Source organism: Ammospiza caudacuta, chromosome Z (genome assembly GCF_027887145.1).
Source record: "Ammospiza caudacuta isolate bAmmCau1 chromosome Z, bAmmCau1.pri, whole genome shotgun sequence".
Taxonomy (NCBI): domain Eukaryota; kingdom Metazoa; phylum Chordata; class Aves; order Passeriformes; family Passerellidae; genus Ammospiza; species Ammospiza caudacuta.
In genome coordinates, this window is record NC_080632.1 from 36091894 (window position 1) to 36111056 (window position 19163).

Consider the following 19163-nt stretch of genomic DNA (forward strand, 5'->3'; position numbering starts at 1 on the left):
AAGGAAGTGTAAGAAGTGTCGGAAGTGTCGGAAGGAAGGAAGGAAGTGTCGGAAGGAAGTGTCGGAAGGAAGGAAGTGTCGGAAGGAGGGAAGGAAGTGTCGGAAGGAAGTGTCGGAAGGAAGTGTCAGAAGGAATTGTCGGTAGGAAGGAAGGAAGGAAGTGTCGGAAGGAAGGAAGGAAGTGTCGGAAGGAAGGGAGTGTCGGAAGGAAGTGTCGGAAGGAAGTGTCAGAAGGAAGGAAGTGTCGGAAGGAAGGAAGGAAATGTCGGAAGGAAGTGTCGGAAGGAAGTGTCGGAAGGAAGTGTCGGAAGGAAGTGTCGGAAGGAAGGAAGGAAGGAAGGAAGGAAGGAAGGAAGTGTCGGAAGGAAGGAAGGAAGGAAGGAAGGAAGGAAGGAAGGAAGCGTCGGAAGGAAGTGTCGGAAGGAAGTGTCGGAAGGAAGGAAGTGTCGGAAGTGTCGGAAGTGTCGGAAGTGTCGGAAGGAAGGAAGGAAGGAAGGAAGGAAGGAAGTGTCGGAAGGAAGGAAGGAAGGAAGTGTCGGAAGGAAGGAAGGAAGTGTCGGAAGTGTCGGAAGTGTCGGAAGTGTCGGAAGGAAGGAAGGAAGGAAGTGTCGGAAGGAAGGAAGGAAGTGTCGGAAGGAAGGAAGTGTCGGAAGGAAGTGTTGGAAGGAAGTGTCAGAAGGAAGGAAGTGTCGGAAGGAAGGAAGGAAGTGTCGGAAGGAAGTGTCGGAAGGAAGTGTCGGAAGGAAGTGTCGGGAGGAAGTGTCGGAAGGAAGGAAGGAAGGAAGGAAGGAAGGAAGGAAGTGTCGGAATGAAGGAAGGAAGGAAGGAAGTGTCGGAAGGAAGGAAGTGTCGGAAGGAAGTGTCGGAAGGAAGGAAGTGTCGGACGGAAGGAAGTGTCGGAAGGAAGTGTCGGAAGGAAGTGTCGGAAGGAAGGAAGGAAGGAAGGAAGGAAGAAAGGAAGGAAGGAAGGAAGTGTCGGAAGGAAGGAAGGTAGGAAGGAAGTGTCGGAAGGAAGGAAGGAAGTGTCGGAAGTGTCGGAAGTGTCGGAAGGAAGGAAGTGTCGGAAGGAAGTGTCGGAAGGAAGTGTCGGAAGGAAGGAAGGAAGGAAGGAAGGAAGGAAGGAAGGAAGGAAGGAAGGAAGGAAGGAAGGAAGTGTCGGAAGGAAGGAAGGAAGGAAGGAAGGAAGTGTCGGAAGGAAGTGTCGGAAGGAAGTGTCGGAAGGAAGGAAGTGTCGGAAGTGTCGGAAGTGTCGGAAGTGTCGGAAGTGTCGGAAGGAAGGAAGGAAGGAAGGAAGGAAGGAAGGAAGGAAGTGTCGGAAGGAAGGAAGGAAGGAAGTGTCGGAAGGAAGGAAGGAAGTGTCGGAAAGAAGGAAGTGTCGGAAGGAAGTGTTGGAAGGAAGTGTCAGAAGGAAGGAAGTGTCGGAAGGAAGGAAGGAAGTGTCGGAAGGAAGTGTCGGAAGGAAGTGTCGGAAGGAAGTGTCGGGAGGAAGTGTCGGAAGGAAGGAAGGAAGGAAGGAAGTGTCGGAATGAAGGAAGGAAGGAAGGAAGTGTCGGAAGGAAGGAAGTGTCGGAAGGAAGTGTCGGAAGGAAGGAAGTGTCGGACGGAAGGAAGTGTCGGAAGGAAGTGTCGGAAGGAAGTGTCGGAAGGAAGGAAGGAAGGAAGGAAGGAAGGAAGGAAGTGTCGGAAGGAAGGAAGGAAGGAAGGAAGGAAGGAAGGAAGGAAGTGTCGGAAGGAAGGAAAGAAGTGTCGGAAGGATGGAAGTGTCGGAAGGAAGGAAGGAAGGAAGGAAGGAAGGAAGGAAGGAAGGAAGTGTCGGAAGGAAGTGTCGGAAGGAAGTGTCGGAATGAAGGAAGGAAGGAAGGAAGGAAGGAAGGAAGGAAGGAAGGAAGTGTCGGAAGGAAGTGTCGGAAGTGTCGGAAGGAAGGAAGGAAGTGTAAGAAGTGTCGGAAGTGTCGGAAGGAAGGAAGGAAGTGTCGGAAGGAAGTGTCGGAAGGAAGGAAGTGTCGGAAGGAGGGAAGGAAGTGTCGGAAGGAAGTGTCGGAAGGAAGTGTCAGAAGGAATTGTCGGTAGGAAGGAAGGAAGGAAGTGTCGGAAGGAAGGAAGGAAGTGTCGGAAGGAAGGGAGTGTCGGAAGGAAGTGTCGGAAGGAAGTGTCAGAAGGAAGGAAGTGTCGGAAGGAAGGAAGGAAGTGTCGGAAGGAAGTGTCGGAAGGAAGTGTCGGAAGGAAGTGTCGGAAGGAAGTGTCGGAAGTGTCGGAAGGAAGGAAGTGTCGGAAGGAAGTGTCGGAAGGAAGTGTCGGAAGGAAGTGTCGGAAGGAAGGAAGTGTCGGAAGTGTCGGAAGGAAGGAAGTGTCGGAAGGAAGTGTCGGAAGGAAGGAAGTGTCGGAAGTGTCGGAAGAAAGGAGGAAGGAAGGAAGTGTCGGAAGGAAGGAAGGAAGTGTCGGAAGGAATGAAGTGTCGGAAGGAAGTGTCGGAAGGAAATGTCAGAAGGATGGAAGTGTCGGAAGGAAGGAAGGAAGTGTCTGAAGGAAGGAAGGAAGGAAGGAAGGAAGGAAGTGTCGGAAGGAAGGAAGGAAGTGTCAGTCGGAAGGAAGTGTCGGAAGGAAGTGTCGGAAGGAAGTGTCGGAAGGAAGGAAGTGTCTGACGGAAGGAAGTGTCGGAAGGAAGGAAGGAAGGAAGGAAGGAAGGAAGGAAGGAAGGAAGTGTCGGAAGGAAGTGTCGGAAGGAAGGAAGGAAGTGTCGGTCGGAAGGAAGTGTCGGAAGGAAGTGTCGGAAGGAAGTGTCGGAAGGAAGGAAGGAAGGAAGTGTTGGAAGTAAGTGTCGGAAGGAAGTGTCGGATGGAAGTGTCGGAAGGAAGTTTCGGAAGGAAGGAAGGAAGTGTCGGAAGTGTCGGAAGTGTCGGAAGTGTCGGAAGGAAGGAAGTGTTGGAAGGAAGTGTCGGAAGGATGTGTCGGAAGGAAGGAAGGAAGTGTCGGAATGAAGTGTCGGATGGAAGGAAGGAAGTGTCGGAAGGAAGTGTCGGAAGGAAGTGTCGGAAGGAAGGAAGTATCGGAAGGAAGTGTCGGAAGGAAGTGTCGGAAGGAAGTGTCGGAAGGAAGGAAGGAAGTGTCGGAAGGAAGTGTCGGAAGTGTCGGAAGTGTCGGAAGTGTCGGAAGGAAGGAAGGAAGTGTCGGAAGGAAGGAAGGAAGTGTCGGAAGTGTCGGAAGTGTCGGAAGGAAGGAAGTGTCGGAAGGAAGTGTCGGAAGTGTCGGAAGTGTCGGAAGGAAGGAAGGAAGGAAGGAAGTGTCGGAAGGAAGTGTCAGAAGGAAGGAAGTGTCGGAAGGAAGGAAGTGTCGGAAGGAAGTGTCGGAAGGATGTGTCGGAAGGAAGGAAGTGTCGGAAGGAAGTGTCGGAAGGAAGGAAGTGTCGGAAGGAAGGAAGGAAGTGTCGGAAGGAAGTGTCGGAAGGAAGTGTCGGAAGGAAGTGTCGGAAGGAAGGAAGTGTCGGAAGGAAGTGTCGGAAGGAAGGAAGGAAGGAAGGAAGGAAGTGTCGGAAGGAAGTGTCGGAAGGAAGGAAGGAAGGAAGTGTCGGAAGGAAGGAAGGAAGTGTCGGAAGGAAGTGTCGGAAGGAAGTGTCGGAAGGAAGGAATGAAAGGAAGGAAGGAAGGAAGGAAGGAAGGAAGGAAGGAAGGAAGGAAGGAAGTGTCGGAAGGAAGGAAGGAAGTGTCAGAAGGAAGTGTCGGAAGGAAGTGTCTGAAGGAAGGAAGGAAGGAAGGAAGGAAGGAAGGAAGGAAGGAAGGAAGGAAGTGTCGGAAGGAAGTGTCGGAAGGAAGTGTCGGAAGGAAGGAAGGAAGTGTCGGTCGGAAGGAAGTGTGGGAAGGAAGTGTCGGAAGGAAGGAAGGAAGTGTCGGAAGGAAGTGTCGGAAGGAAGTGTCGGAAGGAAGTGTCGGAAGGAAGTGTCGGAAGGAAGGAAGGAAGGAAGGAAGGAAGGAAGGAAGGAAGGAAGGAAGGAAGGAAGGAAGGAAGTGTCGGAAGGAAGGAAGGAAGTGTCGGAAGGAAGTGTCTGAAGTGTCGGAAGTGTCGGAAGTGTAGGAAGGAAGGAAGTAAGGAAGGAAGGAAGTGTCGGAAGGAAGGAAAGAAGTGTCGGAAGGAAGGAAGTGTCGGAAGGAAGTGTCGGAAGGAAGGAAGTGTCGGAAGGAAGGAAGGAAGGAAGGAAGGAAGGAAGGAAGGAAGGAAGTGTCGGAAGGACGTGTCGGATGGAAGGAAGGAAGGAAGGAAGGAAGGAAGGAAGGAAGGAAGGACGGAAGTGTCGGACGGAAGGAAGTGTCGGAAGGAAGGAAGTGTCGGAAGGAAATGTCAGAAGGATGGAAGTGTCGGAAGGAAGGAAGGAAGGAAGGAAGGAAGGAAGGAAGGAAGGAAGGAAGGAAGGAAGTGTCGGAAGGAAGTGTCGGAAGGAAGGAAGTGTCGGAAGGAAGTGTCGGAAGGAAGTGTCGGAAGGAAGTGTCGGAAGGAAGGAAGTGTCTGACGGAAGGAAGTGTCGGAAGGAAGGAAGGAAGGAAGGAAGGAAGTAAGTGTCGGAAGGAAGGAAGTGTCGGAAGGAAGTGTCGGAAGTAAGTGTCGGAAGGAAGTGTCGGAAGGAAGGAAGGAAGGAAGTGTCGGAAGGAAGGAAGTGTTGGAAGGAAGTGTCGGAAGGAAGTGTCGGAAGTGTCGGAAGTGTCGGAAGGAAGGAAGTGTCGGAAGGAAGTGTCGGAAGGAAGTGTCGGAAGGAAGTGTCGGAAGGAAGGAAGTGTCGGAAGTGTCGGAAGGAAGGAAGTGTCGGAAGGAAGGAAGGAAGGAAGGAAGGAAGGAAGGAAGTGTCGGAAGGAAGTGTCGGAAGGAAGTGTCGGAAGGAAGTGTCGGAAGGAAGGAAGTGTCGGAAGTGTCGGAAGAAAGGAGGAAGGAAGGAAGTGTCGGAAGGAAGGAAGGAAGTGTCGGAAGGAAGGAAGTGTCGGAAGGAAGTGTCGGAAGGAAATGTCAGAAGGATGGAAGTGTCGGAAGGAAGGAAGGAAGTGTCGGAAGGAAGGAAGGAAGGAAGGAAGGAAGGAAGGAAGGAAGGAAGGAAGTGTCGGAAGGAAGGAAGGAAGTGTCGGTCGGAAGGAAGTGTCGGAAGGAAGGAAGTGTCTGACGGAAGGAAGTGTCGGAAGGAAGGAAGGAAGGAAGGAAGGAAGGAAGGAAGGAAGGAAGTGTCGGAAGGAAGTGTCGGAAGGAAGGAAGGAAGTGTCGGTCGGAAGGAAGTGTCGGAAGGAAGTGTCGGAAGGAAGTGTCGGAAGGAAGGAAGGAAGGAAGTGTTGGAAGTAAGTGTCGGAAGGAAGTGTCGGATGGAAGTGTCGGAAGGAAGTTTCGGAAGGAAGGAAGGAAGTGTCGGAAGGAAGGAAGGAAGTGTCGGAAGTGTCGGAAGTGTCGGAAGTGTCGGAAGGAAGGAAGTGTCGGAAGGAAGTGTCGGAAGGATGTGTCGGAAGGAAGGAAGGAAGTGTCGGAATGAAGTGTCGGATGGAAGGAAGGAAGTGTCGGAAGGAAGTGTCGGAAGGAAGTGTCGGAAGGAAGGAAGTATCGGAAGGAAGTGTCGGAAGGAAGTGTCGGAAGGAAGTGTCGGAAGGAAGGAAGGAAGTGTCGGAAGGAAGTGTCGGAAGTGTCGGAAGTGTCGGAAGTGTCGGAAGGAAGGAAGGAAGTGTCGGAAGGAAGTGTTGGAAGGAAGTGTCGGAAGGAAGGAAGGAAGTGTCGGAAGGAAGGAAGGAAGTGTCGGAAGGAAGGAAGTGTCGGAAGGAAGGAAGTGTCGGAAGGAAGTGTCGGAAGTGTCGGAAGTGTCGGAAGGAAGGAAGGAAGGAAGTGTCGGAAGGAAGTTTCAGAAGGAAGGAAGTGTCGGAAGGAAGGAAGTGTCGGAAGGAAGTGTCGGAAGGAAGTGTCGGAAGGAAGGAAGTGTCAGAAGGAAGTGTCGGAAGGAAGGAAGTGTCGGAAGGAAGGAAGGAAGTGTCGGAAGGAAGTGTCGGAAGGAAGTGTCGGAAGGAATTGTCGGAAGGAAGGAAGTGTCGGAAGGAAGTGTCGGAAGGAAGGAAGTGTCGGAAGTGTCGGAAGTGTCGGAAGGAAGGAAGTGTCGGAAGGAAGTGTCGGAAGGAAGTGTCGGAAGGAAGGAATGAAAGGAAGGAAGGAAGGAAGGAAGGAAGGAAGGAAGTAAGTGTCGGAAGGAAGGAAGGAAGGAAGTGTCGGAAGGAAGGAAGGAAGTGTCGGAAGGAAGTGTCGGAAGGAAGTGTCGGAAGGAAGGAATGAAAGGAAGGAAGGAAGGAAGGAAGGAAGGAAGGAAGGAAGGAAGGAAGGAAGGAAGTGTCGGAAGGAAGGAAGGAAGTGTCAGAAGGAAGTGTCGGAAGGAAGTGTCTGAAGGAAGGAAGGAAGGAAGTGTCGGAAGGAAGTGTCGGAAGGAAGTGTCGGAAGGAAGTGTCGGAAGGAAGGAAGGAAGTGTCGGTCGGAAGGAAGTGTGGGAAGGAAGTGTGGGAAGGAAGTGTCGGAAGGAAGTGTCGGAAGGAAGTGTCGGAAGGAAGTGTCGGAAGGAAGTGTCGGAAGGAAGGAAGGAAGGAAGGAAGGAAGGAAGGAAGGAAGGAAGTGTCGGAAGGAAGGAAGGAAGTGTCGGAAGGAAGTGTCTGAAGTGTCGGAAGTATCGGAAGTGTAGGAAGGAAGGAAGGAAGGAAGGAAGGAAGTGTCGGAAGGAAGGAAAGAAGTGTCGGAAGGAAGGAAGTGTCGGAAGGAAGTGTCGGAAGGAAGGAAGTGTCGGAAGGAAGGAAGGAAGGAAGGAAGGAAGGAAGGAAGGAAGGAAGTGTCGGAAGGAAGTGTCGGAAGGAAGGAAGGAAGGAAGGAAGGAAGGAAGGAAGGAAGGAAGGACGGAAGTGTCGGACGGAAGGAAGTGTCGGAAGGAAGGAAGTGTCGGAAGGAAATGTCAGAAGGATGGAAGTGTCGGAAGGAAGGAGGGAAGGAAGGAAGGAAGGAAGGAAGGAAGGAAGGAAGGAAGGAAGGAAGGAAGGAAGGAAGGAAGGAAGGAAGGAAGGAAGTGTCGGAAGGAAGGAAGGAAGTGTCGGTCGGAAGGAAGTGTCCGAAGGAAGTGTCGGAAGGAAGGAAGTGTCTGACGGAAGGAAGTGTCGGAAGGAAGGAAGGAAGGAAGGAAGGAAGGAAGTGTCGGAAGGAAGGGTCGGAAGAAAGGAAGTGTCGGAAGGAAGTGTCGGAAGTAAGTGTCGGAAGGAAGTGTCGGAAGGAAGGAAGGAAGGAAGTGTCGGAAGGAAGGAAGTGTTGGAAGGAAGTGTCGGAAGGAAGTGTCGGAAGTGTCGGAAGTGTCGGAAGGAAGGAAGTGTCGGAAGGAAGTGTCGGAAGGAAGTGTCGGAAGGAAGTGTCGGAAGGAAGGAAGTGTCGGAAGTGTCGGAAGGAAGGAAGTGTCGGAAGGAAGGAAGGAAGGAAGGAAGTGTCGGAAGGAAGTGTCGGAAGGAAGTGTCGGAAGGAAGTGTCGGAAGGAAGGAAGTGTCGGAAGTGTCGGAAGAAAGGAGGAAGGAAGGAAGTGTCGGAAGGAAGGAAGGAAGTGTCGGAAGGAAGGAAGTGTCGGAAGGAAGTGTCGGAAGGAAATGTCAGAAGGATGGAAGTGTCGGAAGGAAGGAAGGAAGTGTCGGTCGGAAGGAAGTGTCGGAAGGAAGTGTCGGAAGGAAGTGTCGGAAGGAAGGAAGTGTCTGACGGAAGGAAGTGTCGGAAGGAAGGAAGGAAGGAAGGAAGGAAGGAAGGAAGGAAGGAAGGAAGGAAGGAAGGAAGTGTCGGAAGGAAGTGTCGGAAGGAAGGAAGGAAGTGTCGGTCGGAAGGAAGTGTCGGAAGGAAGTGTCGGAAGGAAGTGTCGGAAGGAAGGAAGGAAGGAAGTGTTGGAAGTAAGTGTCGGAAGGAAGTGTCGGATGGAAGTGTCGGAAGGAAGTTTCGGAAGGAAGGAAGGAAGTGTCGGAAGGAAGGAAGGAAGTGTCGGAAGTGTCGGAAGTGTCGGAAGTGTCGGAAGGAAGGAAGTGTCGGAAGGAAGTGTCGGAAGGATGTGTCGGAAGGAAGGAAGGAAGTGTCGGAATGAAGTGTCGGATGGAAGGAAGGAAGTGTCGGAAGGAAGTGTCGGAAGGAAGTGTCGGAAGGAAGGAAGTATCGGAAGGAAGTGTCGGAAGGAAGTGTCGGAAGGAAGTGTCGGAAGGAAGGAAGGAAGTGTCGGAAGGAAGTGTCGGTAGTGTCGGAAGTGTCGGAAGTGTCGGAAGGAAGGAAGGAAGTGTCGGAAGGAAGGAAGGAAGTGTCGGAAGGAAGGAAGGAAGTGTCGGAAGGAAGGAAGGAAGTGTCGGAAGGAAGGAAGTGTCGGAAGGAAGGAAGTGTCGGAAGGAAGTGTCGGAAGTGTCGGAAGTGTCGGAAGGAAGGAAGGAAGGAAGTGTCGGAAGGAAGTGTCAGAAGGAAGGAAGTGTCGGAAGGAAGGAAGTGTCGGAAGGAAGTGTCGGAAGGAAGTGTCGGAAGGAAGGAAGTGTCAGAAGGAAGTGTCAGAAGGAAGGAAGTGTCGGAAGGAAGGAAGGAAGTGTCGGAAGGAAGTGTCGGAAGGAAGTGTCGGAAGGAATTGTCGGAAGGAAGGAAGTGTCGGAAGGAAGTGTCGGAAGGAAGGAAAGAAGGAAGGAAGGAAGGAAGGAAGTGTCGGAAGGAAGTGTCGGAAGGAAGGAAGGAAGGAAGTGTCGGAAGGAAGGAAGGAAGTGTCGGAAGGAAGTGTCGGAAGGAAGTGTCGGAAGGAAGGAAGTGTCGGAAGGAAGGAAGGAAGGAAGGAAGGAAGGAAGGAAGGAAGGAAGTGTCGGAAGGAAGGAAGGAAGTGTCAGAAGGAAGTGTCGGAAGGAAGTGTCGGAAGGAAGGAAGGAAGGAAGGAAGGAAGGAAGGAAGGAAGGAAGGAAGGAAGGAAGGAAGTGTCGGAAGGAAGTGTCGGAAGGAAGTGTCGGAAGGAAGGAAGGAAGTGTCGGTCGGAAGGAAGTGTGGGAAGGAAGTGTCGGAAGGAAGGAAGGAAGTGTCGGAAGGAAGTGTCGGAAGGAAGTGTCGGAAGGAAGTGTCGGAAGGAAGTGTCGGAAGGAAGGAAGGAAGGAAGGAAGGAAGTGTCGGAAGGAAGGAAGGAAGTGTCGGAAGGAAGTGTCTGAAGTGTCGGAAGTGTCGGAAGTGTAGGAAGGAAGGAAGGAAGGAAGGAAGGAAGTGTCGGAAGGAAGGAAAGAAGTGTCGGAAGGAAGGAAGTGTCGGAAGGAAGTGTCGGAAGGAAGGAAGGATGTGTCGGAAGGAAGTGTCGGAAGGAAGGAAGGAAGGAAGGAAGTGTCGGAAGGAAGTGTCGGAAGGAAGGAAGGAAGGAAGGAAGGAAGGAAGGAAGGAAGTGTCGGACGGAAGGAAGTGTCGGAAGGAAGGAAGTGTCGGAAGGAAATGTCAGAAGGATGGAAGTGTCGGAAGGAAGGAAGGAAGGAAGGAAGGAAGGAAGGAAGGAAGGAAGGAAGGAAGGAAGGAAGTGTCGGAAGGAAGTGTCGGAAGGAAGGAAGGAAGTGTCGGTCGGAAGGAAGTGTCGGAAGGAAGTGTCGGAAGGAAGTGTCGGAAGGAAGGAAGTGTCTGACGGAAGGAAGTGTCGGAAGGAAGGAAGGAAGGAAGGAAGGAAGGAAGGAAGGAAGGAAGGAAGTGTCAGAAGGAAGTGTCAGAAGGAAGTGTCGGAAGGAAGGAAGGAAGGAAGGAAGGAAGGAAGGAAGGAAGGAAGTGTCGGAAGGAAGTGTCGGAAGGAAGTGTCGGAAGGAAGGAAGGAAGTGTCGGTCGGAAGGAAGTGTGGGAAGGAAGTGTCGGAAGCAAGGAAGGAAGTGTCGGAAGGAAGTGTCGGAAGGAAGTGTCGGAAGGAAGTGTCGGAAGGAAGAAAGGAAGGAAGGAAGGAAGGAAGTGTCGGAAGTGTCGGAAGTGTCGGAAGTGTCGGAAGTGTCGGAAGTGTCGGAAGTGTCGGAAGGAAGGAAGTGTCGGAAGGAAGTGTCAGAAGAAGGAAGGAAGTGTCGGAAGGAAGTGTCGGAAGGAAGTGTCGGAAGGAAGTGTCGGAAGGAAGGAAGTGTCGGAAGGAAGTGTCGGAAGGAAGTGTCGGAAGGAAGTGTCGGAAGGAAGTGTCGGAAGGAAGGAAGGAAGGAAGGAAGGAAGGAAGTGTCGGAAGGAAGGAAGGCAGTGTCGGAAGGAAGTGTCTGAAGTGTCGGAAGTGTCGGAAGTGTAGGAAGGAAGGAAGGAAGGAAGGAAGGAAGGAAGTGTCGGAAGGAAGGAAAGAAGTGTCGGAAGGAAGGAAGTGTCGGAAGGAAGTGTCGGAAGGAAGGAAGTGTCGGAAGGAAGGAAGTGTCGGAAGGAAGGAAGGAAGGAAGGAAGGAAGGAAGGAAGGAAGGAAGGAAGTGTCGGAAGGAAGTGTCGGAAGGAAGGAAGGAAGGAAGGAAGGAAGGAAGGAAGGAAGGAAGGAAGTGTCGGACGGAAGGAAGTGTCGGAAGGAAGGAAGTGTCGGAAGGAAGTGTCGAAAGGAAGTGTCAGAAGGAAGGAAGTGTCGGAAGTGTCGGAAGTGTCGGAAGTGTCGGAAGGAAGGAAGGAAGGAAGGAAGGAAGGAAGGAAGTGTCGGAAGGAAGGAAGGAAGTGTCGGAAGTGTCGGAAGTGTCGGAAGTGTCGGAAGGAAGGAAGGAAGGAAGTGTCGGAAGGAAGGAAGGAAGTGTCGGAAGGAAGGAAGTGTCGGAAGGAAGTGTTGGAAGGAAGTGTCAGAAGGAAGGAAGTGTCGGAAGGAAGGAAGGAAGTGTCGGAAGGAAGTGTCGGAAGGAAGTGTCGGAAGGAAGTGTCGGGAGGAAGTGTCGGAAGGAAGGAAGGAAGGAAGGAAGGAAGGAAGGAAGGAAGGAAGTGTCGGAATGAAGGAAGGAAGGAAGGAAGTGTCGGAAGGAAGGAAGTGTCGGAAGGAAGTGTCGGAAGGAAGGAAGTGTCGGACGGAAGGAAGTGTCGGAAGGAAGTGTCGGAAGGAAGTGTCGGAAGGAAGGAAGGAAGGAAGGAAGAAAGGAAGGAAGGAAGGAAGTGTCGGAAGGAAGGAAGGTAGGAAGGAAGTGTCGGAAGGAAGGAAGGAAGTGTCGGAAGTGTCGGAAGTGTCGGAAGGAAGGAAGTGTCGGAAGGAAGTGTCGGAAGGAAGTGTCGGAAGGAAGTGTCGGAAGGAAGGAAGGAAGGAAGGAAGGAAGGAAGGAAGGAAGGAAGGAAGGAAGTGTCGGAAGGAAGGAAGGAAGGAAGGAAGGAAGTGTCGGAAGGAAGTGTCGGAAGGAAGTGTCGGAAGGAAGGAAGTGTCGGAAGTGTCGGAAGTGTCGGAAGTGTCGGAAGTGTCGGAAGGAAGGAAGGAAGGAAGGAAGGAAGTGTCGGAAGGAAGGAAGGAAGGAAGTGTCGGAAGGAAGGAAGGAAGTGTCGGAAGGAAGGAAGTGTCGGAAGGAAGTGTTGGAAGGAAGTGTCAGAAGGAAGGAAGTGTCGGAAGGAAGGAAGGAAGTGTCGGAAGGAAGTGTCGGAAGGAAGTGTCGGAAGGAAGTGTCGGGAGGAAGTGTCGGAAGGAAGGAAGGAAGGAAGGAAGTGTCGGAATGAAGGAAGGAAGGAAGGAAGGAAGTGTCGGAAGGAAGGAAGTGTCGGAAGGAAGTGTCGGAAGGAAGGAAGTGTCGGACGGAAGGAAGTGTCGGAAGGAAGTGTCGGAAGGAAGTGTCGGAAGGAAGGAAGGAAGGAAGGAAGGAAGGAAGGAAGGAAGTGTCGGAAGGAAGGAAGGAAGGAAGGAAGGAAGGAAGGAAGGAAGGAAGTGTCGGAAGGAAGGAAAGAAGTGTCGGAAGGATGGAAGTGTCGGAAGGAAGGAAGGAAGGAAGGAAGGAAGGAAGGAAGGAAGGAAGGAAGGAAGGAAGTGTCGGAAGGAAGTGTCGGAAGGAAGTGTCGGAAGGAAGGAAGGAAGGAAGGAAGGAAGGAAGTGTCGGAAGGAAGGAAGTGTCGGAAGGAAGTGTCGGAAGGAAGTGTCGGAAGGAAGGAAGTGTCGGAAGTGTCGGAAGAAAGGAAGGAAGGAAGGAAGTGTCGGAAGGAAGGAAGGAAGTGTCGGAAGGAAGGAAGGAAGTGTCGGAAGTGTCGGAAGTGTCGGAAGTGTCGGAAGGAAGGAAGGAAGGAAGTGTCGGAAGGAAGGAAGGAAGTGTCGGAAGGAAGGAAGTGTCGGAAGGAAGTGTCGGAAGGAAGTGTCAGAAGGAAGGAAGTGTCGGAAGGAAGGAAGGAAGTGTCGGAAGGAAGGAAGGAAGTGTCGGAAGGAAGGAAGTGTCGGAAGGAAGTGTCGGAAAGAAGGAAGTGTCGGAAGGAAGGAAGTGTCGGAAGGAAGTGTCGGAAGTAAGTGTCGGAAGGAAGTGTCGGAAGGAAGGAAGGAAGGAAGTGTCGGAAGGAAGGAAGTGTTGGAAGGAAGTGTCGGAAGGAAGTGTCGGAAGTGTCGGAAGTGTCGGAAGGAAGGAAGTGTCGGAAGGAAGTGTCGGAAGGAAATGTCGGAAGGAAGTGTCGGAAGGAAGGAAGTGTCGGAAGTGTCGGAAGGAAGGAAGTGTCGGAAGGAAGTGTCGGAAGGAAGGAAGTGTCGGAAGTGTCGGAAGAAAGGAGGAAGGAAGGAAGTGTCGGAAGGAAGTGTCGGAAGGAAGTGTCGGAAGGAAGGAAGTGTCGGAAGTGTCGGAAGTGTCGGAAGTGTCGGAAGTGTCGGAAGGAAGGAAGGAAGGAAGGAAGGAAGGAAGTGTCGGAAGGAAGGAAGGAAGGAAGTGTCGGAAGGAAGGAAGGAAGTGTCGGAAGGAAGGAAGTGTCGGAAGGAAGTGTTGGAAGGAAGTGTCAGAAGGAAGGAAGTGTCGGAAGGAAGGAAGGAAGTGTCGGAAGGAAGTGTCGGAAGGAAGTGTCGGAAGGAAGTGTCGGGAGGAAGTGTCGGAAGGAAGGAAGGAAGGAAGGAAGTGTCGGAATGAAGGAAGGAAGGAAGGAAGTGTCGGAAGGAAGGAAGTGTCGGAAGGAAGTGTCGGAAGGAAGGAAGTGTCGGACGGAAGGAAGTGTCGGAAGGAAGTGTCGGAAGGAAGTGTCGGAAGGAAGGAAGGAAGGAAGGAAGGAAGGAAGGAAGGAAGTGTCGGAAGGAAGGAAGGAAGGAAGGAAGGAAGGAAGGAAGGAAGTGTCGGAAGGAAGGAAAGAAGTGTCGGAAGGATGGAAGTGTCGGAAGGAAGGAAGGAAGGAAGGAAGGAAGGAAGGAAGGAAGGAAGTGTCGGAAGGAAGTGTCGGAAGGAAGTGTCGGAAGGAAGGAAGGAAGGAAGGAAGGAAGGAAGGAAGGAAGGAAGTGTCGGAAGGAAGGAAGTGTCGGAAGGAAGTGTCGGAAGGAAGTGTCGGAAGGAAGGAAGTGTCGGAAGTGTCGCGGAAGTGTCGGAAGAAAGGAAGGAAGGAAGGAAGTGTCGGAAGGAAGGAAGGAAGTGTCGGAAGGAAGGAAGGAAGTGTCGGAAGTGTCGGAAGTGTCGGAAGTGTCGGAAGGAAGGAAGGAAGGAAGTGTCGGAAGGAAGGAAGGAAGTGTCGGAAGGAAGGAAGTGTCGGAAGGAAGTGTCGGAAGGAAGTGTCAGAAGGAAGGAAGTGTCGGAAGGAAGGAAGGAAGTGTCGGAAGGAAGGAAGGAAGTGTCGGAAGGAAGGAAGTGTCGGAAGGAAGTGTCGGAAAGAAGGAAGTGTCGGAAGGAAGGAAGTGTCGGAAGGAAGTGTCGGAAGGAAGGAAGGAAGGAAGTGTCGGAAGGAAGGAAGTGTTGGAAGGAAGTGTCGGAAGGAAGTGTCGGAAGTGTCGGAAGTGTCGGAAGGAAGGAAGTGTCGGAAGGAAGTGTCGGAAGGAAGTGTCGGAAGGAAGTGTCGGAAGGAAGGAAGTGTCGGAAGTGTCGGAAGGAAGGAAGTGTCGGAAGGAAGTGTCGGAAGGAAGGAAGTGTCGGAAGTGTCGGAAGAAAGGAGGAAGGAAGGAAGTGTCGGAAGGAAGGAAGGAAGTGTCGGAAGGAATGAAGTGTCGGAAGGAAGTGTCGGAAGGAAATGTCAGAAGGATGGAAGTGTCGGAAGGAAGGAAGGAAGTGTCGGAAGGAAGGAAGGAAGGAAGGAAGGAAGGAAGGAAGGAAGTGTCGGAAGGAAGGAAGGAAGTGTCAGTCGGAAGGAAGTGTCGGAAGGAAGTGTCGGAAGGAAGTGTCGGAAGGAAGGAAGTGTCTGACGGAAGGAAGTGTCGGAAGGAAGGAAGGAAGGAAGGAAGGAAGGAAGGAAGGAAGGAAGGAAGTGTCGGAAGGAAGTGTCGGAAGGAAGGAAGGAAGTGTCGGTCGGAAGGAAGTGTCGGAAGGAAGTGTCGGAAGGAAGTGTCGGAAGGAAGGAAGGAAGGAAGTGTTGGAAGTAAGTGTCGGAAGGAAGTGTCGGATGGAAGTGTCGGAAGGAAGTTTCGGAAGGAAGGAAGGAAGTGTCGGAAGGAAGGAAGGAAGTGTCGGAAGTGTCGGAAGTGTCGGAAGTGTCGGAAGGAAGGAAGTGTTGGAAGGAAGTGTCGGAAGGATGTGTCGGAAGGAAGGAAGGAAGTGTCGGAATGAAGTGTCGGATGGAAGGAAGGAAGTGTCGGAAGGAAGTGTCGGAAGGAAGTGTCGGAAGGAAGGAAGTATCGGAAGGAAGTGTCGGAAGGAAGTGTCGGAAGGAAGTGTCGGAAGGAAGGAAGGAAGTGTCGGAAGGAAGTGTCGGAAGTGTCGGAAGTGTCGGAAGTGTCGGAAGGAAGGAAGGAAGTGTCGGAAGGAAGGAAGGAAGTGTCGGAAGGAAGGAAGTGTCGGAAGGAAGGAAGTGTCGGAAGGAAGTGTCGGAAGTGTCGGAAGTGTCGGAAGGAAGGAAGGAAGGAAGGAAGTGTCGGAAGGAAGTGTCAGAAGGAAGGAAGTGTCGGAAGGAAGGAAGTGTCGGAAGGAAGTGTCGGAAGGAAGTGTCGGAAGGAAGGAAGTGTCGGAAGGAAGTGTCGGAAGGAAGGAAGTGTCGGAAGGAAGGAAGGAAGTGTCGGAAGGAAGTGTCGGAAGGAAGTGTCGGAAGGAAGTGTCGGAAGGAAGGAAGTGTCGGAAGGAAGTGTCGGAAGGAAGGAAGGAAGGAAGGAAGGAAGGAAGGAAGTGTCGGAAGGAAGTGTCGGAAGGAAGGAAGGAAGGAAGTGTCGGAAGGAAGGAAGGAAGTGTCGGAAGGAAGTGTCGGAAGGAAGTGTCGGAAGGAAGGAATGAAAGGAAGGAAGGAAGGAAGGAAGGAAGGAAGGAAGGAAGGAAGGAAGGAAGGAAGGAAGGAAGTGTCGGAAGGAAGGAAGGAAGTGTCAGAAGGAAGGTCGGAAGGAAGTGTCTGAAGGAAGGAAGGAAGGAAGGAAGGAAGGAAGGATGGGAAGGAAAGGAAGGAAGGAAGTGTCGGAAGGAAGTGTCGGAAGGAAGTGTCGGAAGGAAGGAAGGAAGTGTCGGTCGGAAGGAAGTGTGGGAAGGAAGTGTCGGAAGGAAGGAAGGAAGTGTCGGAAGGAAGTGTCGGAAGGAAGTGTCGGAAGGAAGTGTCGGAAGGAAGTGTCGGAAGGAAGTGTCGGAAGGAAGGAAGGAAGGAAGGAAGGAAGGAAGGAAGGAAGTGTCGGAAGGAAGGAAGGAAGTGTCGGAAGGAAGTGTCTGAAGTGTCGGAAGTGTCGGAAGTGTAGGAAGGAAGGAAGTAAGGAAGGAAGGAAGTGTCGGAAGGAAGGAAAGAAGTGTCGGAAGGAAGGAAGTGTCGGAAGGAAGTGTCGGAAGGAAGGAAGTGTCGGAAGGAAGGAAGGAAGGAAGGAAGGAAGGAAGGAAGTGTCGGAAGGACGTGTCGGATGGAAGGAAGGAAGGAAGGAAGGAAGGAAGGAAGGAAGGACGGAAGTGTCGGACGGAAGGAAGTGTCGGAAGGAAGGAAGTGTCGGAAGGAAATGTCAGAAGGATGGAAGTGTCGGAAGGAAGGAAGGAAGGAAGGAAGGAAGGAAGGAAGGAAGGAAGTGTCGGAAGGAAGTGTCGGAAGGAAGGAAGGAAGTGTCGGTCGGAAGGAAGTGTCGGAAGGAAGTGTCGGAAGGAAGTGTCGGAAGGAAGGAAGTGTCTGACGGAAGGAAGTGTCGGAAGGAAGGAAGGAAGGAAGGAAGGAAGTAAGTGTCGGAAGGAAGGAAGTGTCGGAAGGAAGTGTCGGAAGTAAGTGTCGGAAGGAAGTGTCGGAAGGAAGGAAGGAAGGAAGTGTCGGAAGGAAGGAAGTGTTGGAAGGAAGTGTCGGAAGGAAGTGTCGGAAGTGTCGGAAGTGTCGGAAGGAAGGAAGTGTCGGAAGGAAGTGTCGGAAGGAAGTGTCGGAAGGAAGTGTCGGAAGGAAGGAAGTGTCGGAAGTGTCGGAAGGAAGGAAGTGTCGGAAGGAAGGAAGGAAGGAAGGAAGGAAGGAAGTGTCGGAAGGAAGTGTCGGAAGGAAGTGTCGGAAGGAAGTGTCGGAAGGAAGGAAGTGTCGGAAGTGTCGGAAGAAAGGAGGAAGGAAGGAAGTGTCGGAAGGAAGGAAGGAAGTGTCGGAAGGAAGAAGTGTCGGAAGGAAGTGTCGGAAGGAAATGTCAGAAGGATGGAAGTGTCGGAAGGAAGGAAGGAAGTGTCGGAAGGAAGGAAGGAAGGAAGGAAGGAAGGAAGAAAGGAAGGAAGGAAGGAAGTGTCGGAAGGAAGGAAGGAAGTGTCGGTCGGAAGGAAGTGTCGGAAGGAAGTGTCGGAAGGAAGTGTCGGAAGGAAGGAAGTGTCTGACGGAAGGAAGTGTCGGAAGGAAGGAAGGAAGGAAGGAAGGAAGGAAGGAAGGAAGGAAGGAAGGAAGGAAGTGTCGGAAGGAAGTGTCGGAAGGAAGGAAGGAAGTGTCGGTCGGAAGGAAGTGTCGGAAGGAAGTGTCGGAAGGAAGTGTCGGAAGGAAGGAAGGAAGGAAGTGTTGGAAGTAAGTGTCGGAAGGAAGTGTCGGATGGAAGTGTCGGAAGGAAGTTTCGGAAGGAAGGAAGGAAGTGTCGGAAGGAAGGAAGGAAGTGTCGGAAGTGTCGGAAGTGTCGGAAGTGTCGGAAGGAAGGAAGTGTCGGAAGGAAGTGTCGGAAGGATGTGTCGGAAGGAAGGAAGGAAGTGTCGGAATGAAGTGTCGGATGGAAGGAAGGAAGTGTCGGAAGGAAGTGTCGGAAGGAAGTGTCGGAAGGAAGGAAGTATCGGAAGGAAGTGTCGGAAGGAAGTGTCGGAAGGAAGTGTCGGAAGGAAGGAAGGAAGTGTCGGAAGGAAGTGTCGGAAGTGTCGGAAGTGTCGGAAGTGTCGGAAGGAAGGAAGGAAGTGTCGGAAGGAAGTGTTGGAAGGAAGTGTCGGAAGGAAGGAAGGAAGTGTCGGAAGGAAGGAAGGAAGTGTCGGAAGGAAGGAAGTGTCGGAAGGAAGGAAGTGTCGGAAGGAAGTGTCGGAAGTGTCGGAAGTGTCGGAAGGAAGGAAGGAAGGAAGTGTCGGAAGGAAGTTTCAGAAGGAAGGAAGTGTCGGAAGGAAGGAAGTGTCGGAAGGAAGTGTCGGAAGGAAGTGTCGGAAGGAAGGAAGTGTCAGAAGGAAGTGTCGGAAGGAAGGAAGTGTCGGAAGGAAGGAAGGAAGTGTCGGAAGGAAGTGTCGGAAGGAAGTGTCGGAAGGAATTGTCGGAAGGAAGGAAGTGTCGGAAGGAAGTGTCGGAAGGAAGGAAGGAAGGAAGGAAGGAAGGAAGGAAGTGTCGGAAGGAAGTGTCGGAAGGAAGTGTCGAAGGAAGGAAGGAAGGAAGTGTCGGAAGGAAGGAAGGAAGTGTCGGAAGGAAGTGTCGGAAGGAAGTGTCGGAAGGAAGGAATGAAAGGAAGGAAGGAAGGAAGGAAGGAAGGAAGGAAGTAAGTGTCGGAAGGAAGGAAGGAAGTGTCGGAAGGAAGGAAGGAAGTGTCGGAAGGAAGTGTCGGAAGGAAGTGTCGGAAGGAAGGAATGAAAGGAAGGAAGGAAGGAAGGAAGGAAGGAAGGAAGGAAGGAAGGAAGGAAGGAAGGAAGGAAGTGTCGGAAGGAAGGAAGGAAGTGTCAGAAGGAAGTGTCGGAAGGAAGTGTCTGAAGGAAGGAAGGAAGGAAGTGTCGGAAGGAAGTGTCGGAAGGAAGTGTCGGAAGGAAGTGTCGGAAGGAAGGAAGGAAGTGTCGGTCGGAAGGAAGTGTGGGAAGGAAGTGTGGGAAGGAAGTGTCGGAAGGAAGTGTCGGAAGGAAGTGTCGGAAGGAAGTGTCGGAAGGAAGTGTCGGAAGGAAGGAAGGAAGGAAGGAAGGAAGGAAGGAAGGAAGGAAGGAAGTGTCGGAAGGAAGGAAGGAAGTGTCGGAAGGAAGTGTCTGAAGTGTCGGAAGTGTCGGAAGTGTAGGAAGGAAGGAAGGAAGGAAGGAAGGAAGTGTCGGAAGGAAGGAAAGAAGTGTCGGAAGGAAGGAAGTGTCGGAAGGAAGTGTCGGAAGGAAGGAAGTGTCGGAAGGAAGGAAGGAAGGAAGGAAGGAAGGAAGGAAGGAAGGAAGGAAGTGTCGGAAGGAAGTGTCGGAAGGAAGGAAGGAAGGAAGGAAGGAAGGAAGGACGGAAGTGTCGGACGGAAGGAAGTGTCGGAAGGAAGGAAGTGTCGGAAGGAAATGTCAGAAGGATGGAAGTGTCGGAAGGAAGGAGGGAAGGAAGGAAGGAAGGAAGGAAGGAAGGAAGGAAGGAAGGAAGGAAGGAAGTGTCGGAAGGAAGTGTCGGAAGGAAGGAAGGAAGTGTCGGTCGGAAGGAAGTGTCGGAAGGAAGTGTCGGAAGGAAGTGTCGGAAGGAAGGAAGTGTCTGACGGAAGGAAGTGTCGGAAGGAAGGAAGGAAGGAAGGAAGGAAGGAAGGAAGTGTCGGAAGGAAGGGTCGGAAGAAAGGAAGTGTCGGAAGGAAGTGTCGGAAGTAAGTGTCGGAAGGAAGTGTCGGAAGGAAGGAAGGAAGGAAGTGTCGGAAGGAAGGAAGTGTTGGAAGGAAGTGTCGGAAGGAAGTGTCGGAAGTGTCGGAAGTGTCGGAAGGAAGGAAGTGTCGGAAGGAAGTGTCGGAAGGAAGTGTCGGAAGGAAGTGTCGGAAGGAAGGAAGTGTCGGAAGTGTCGGAAGGAAGGAAGTGTCGGAAGGA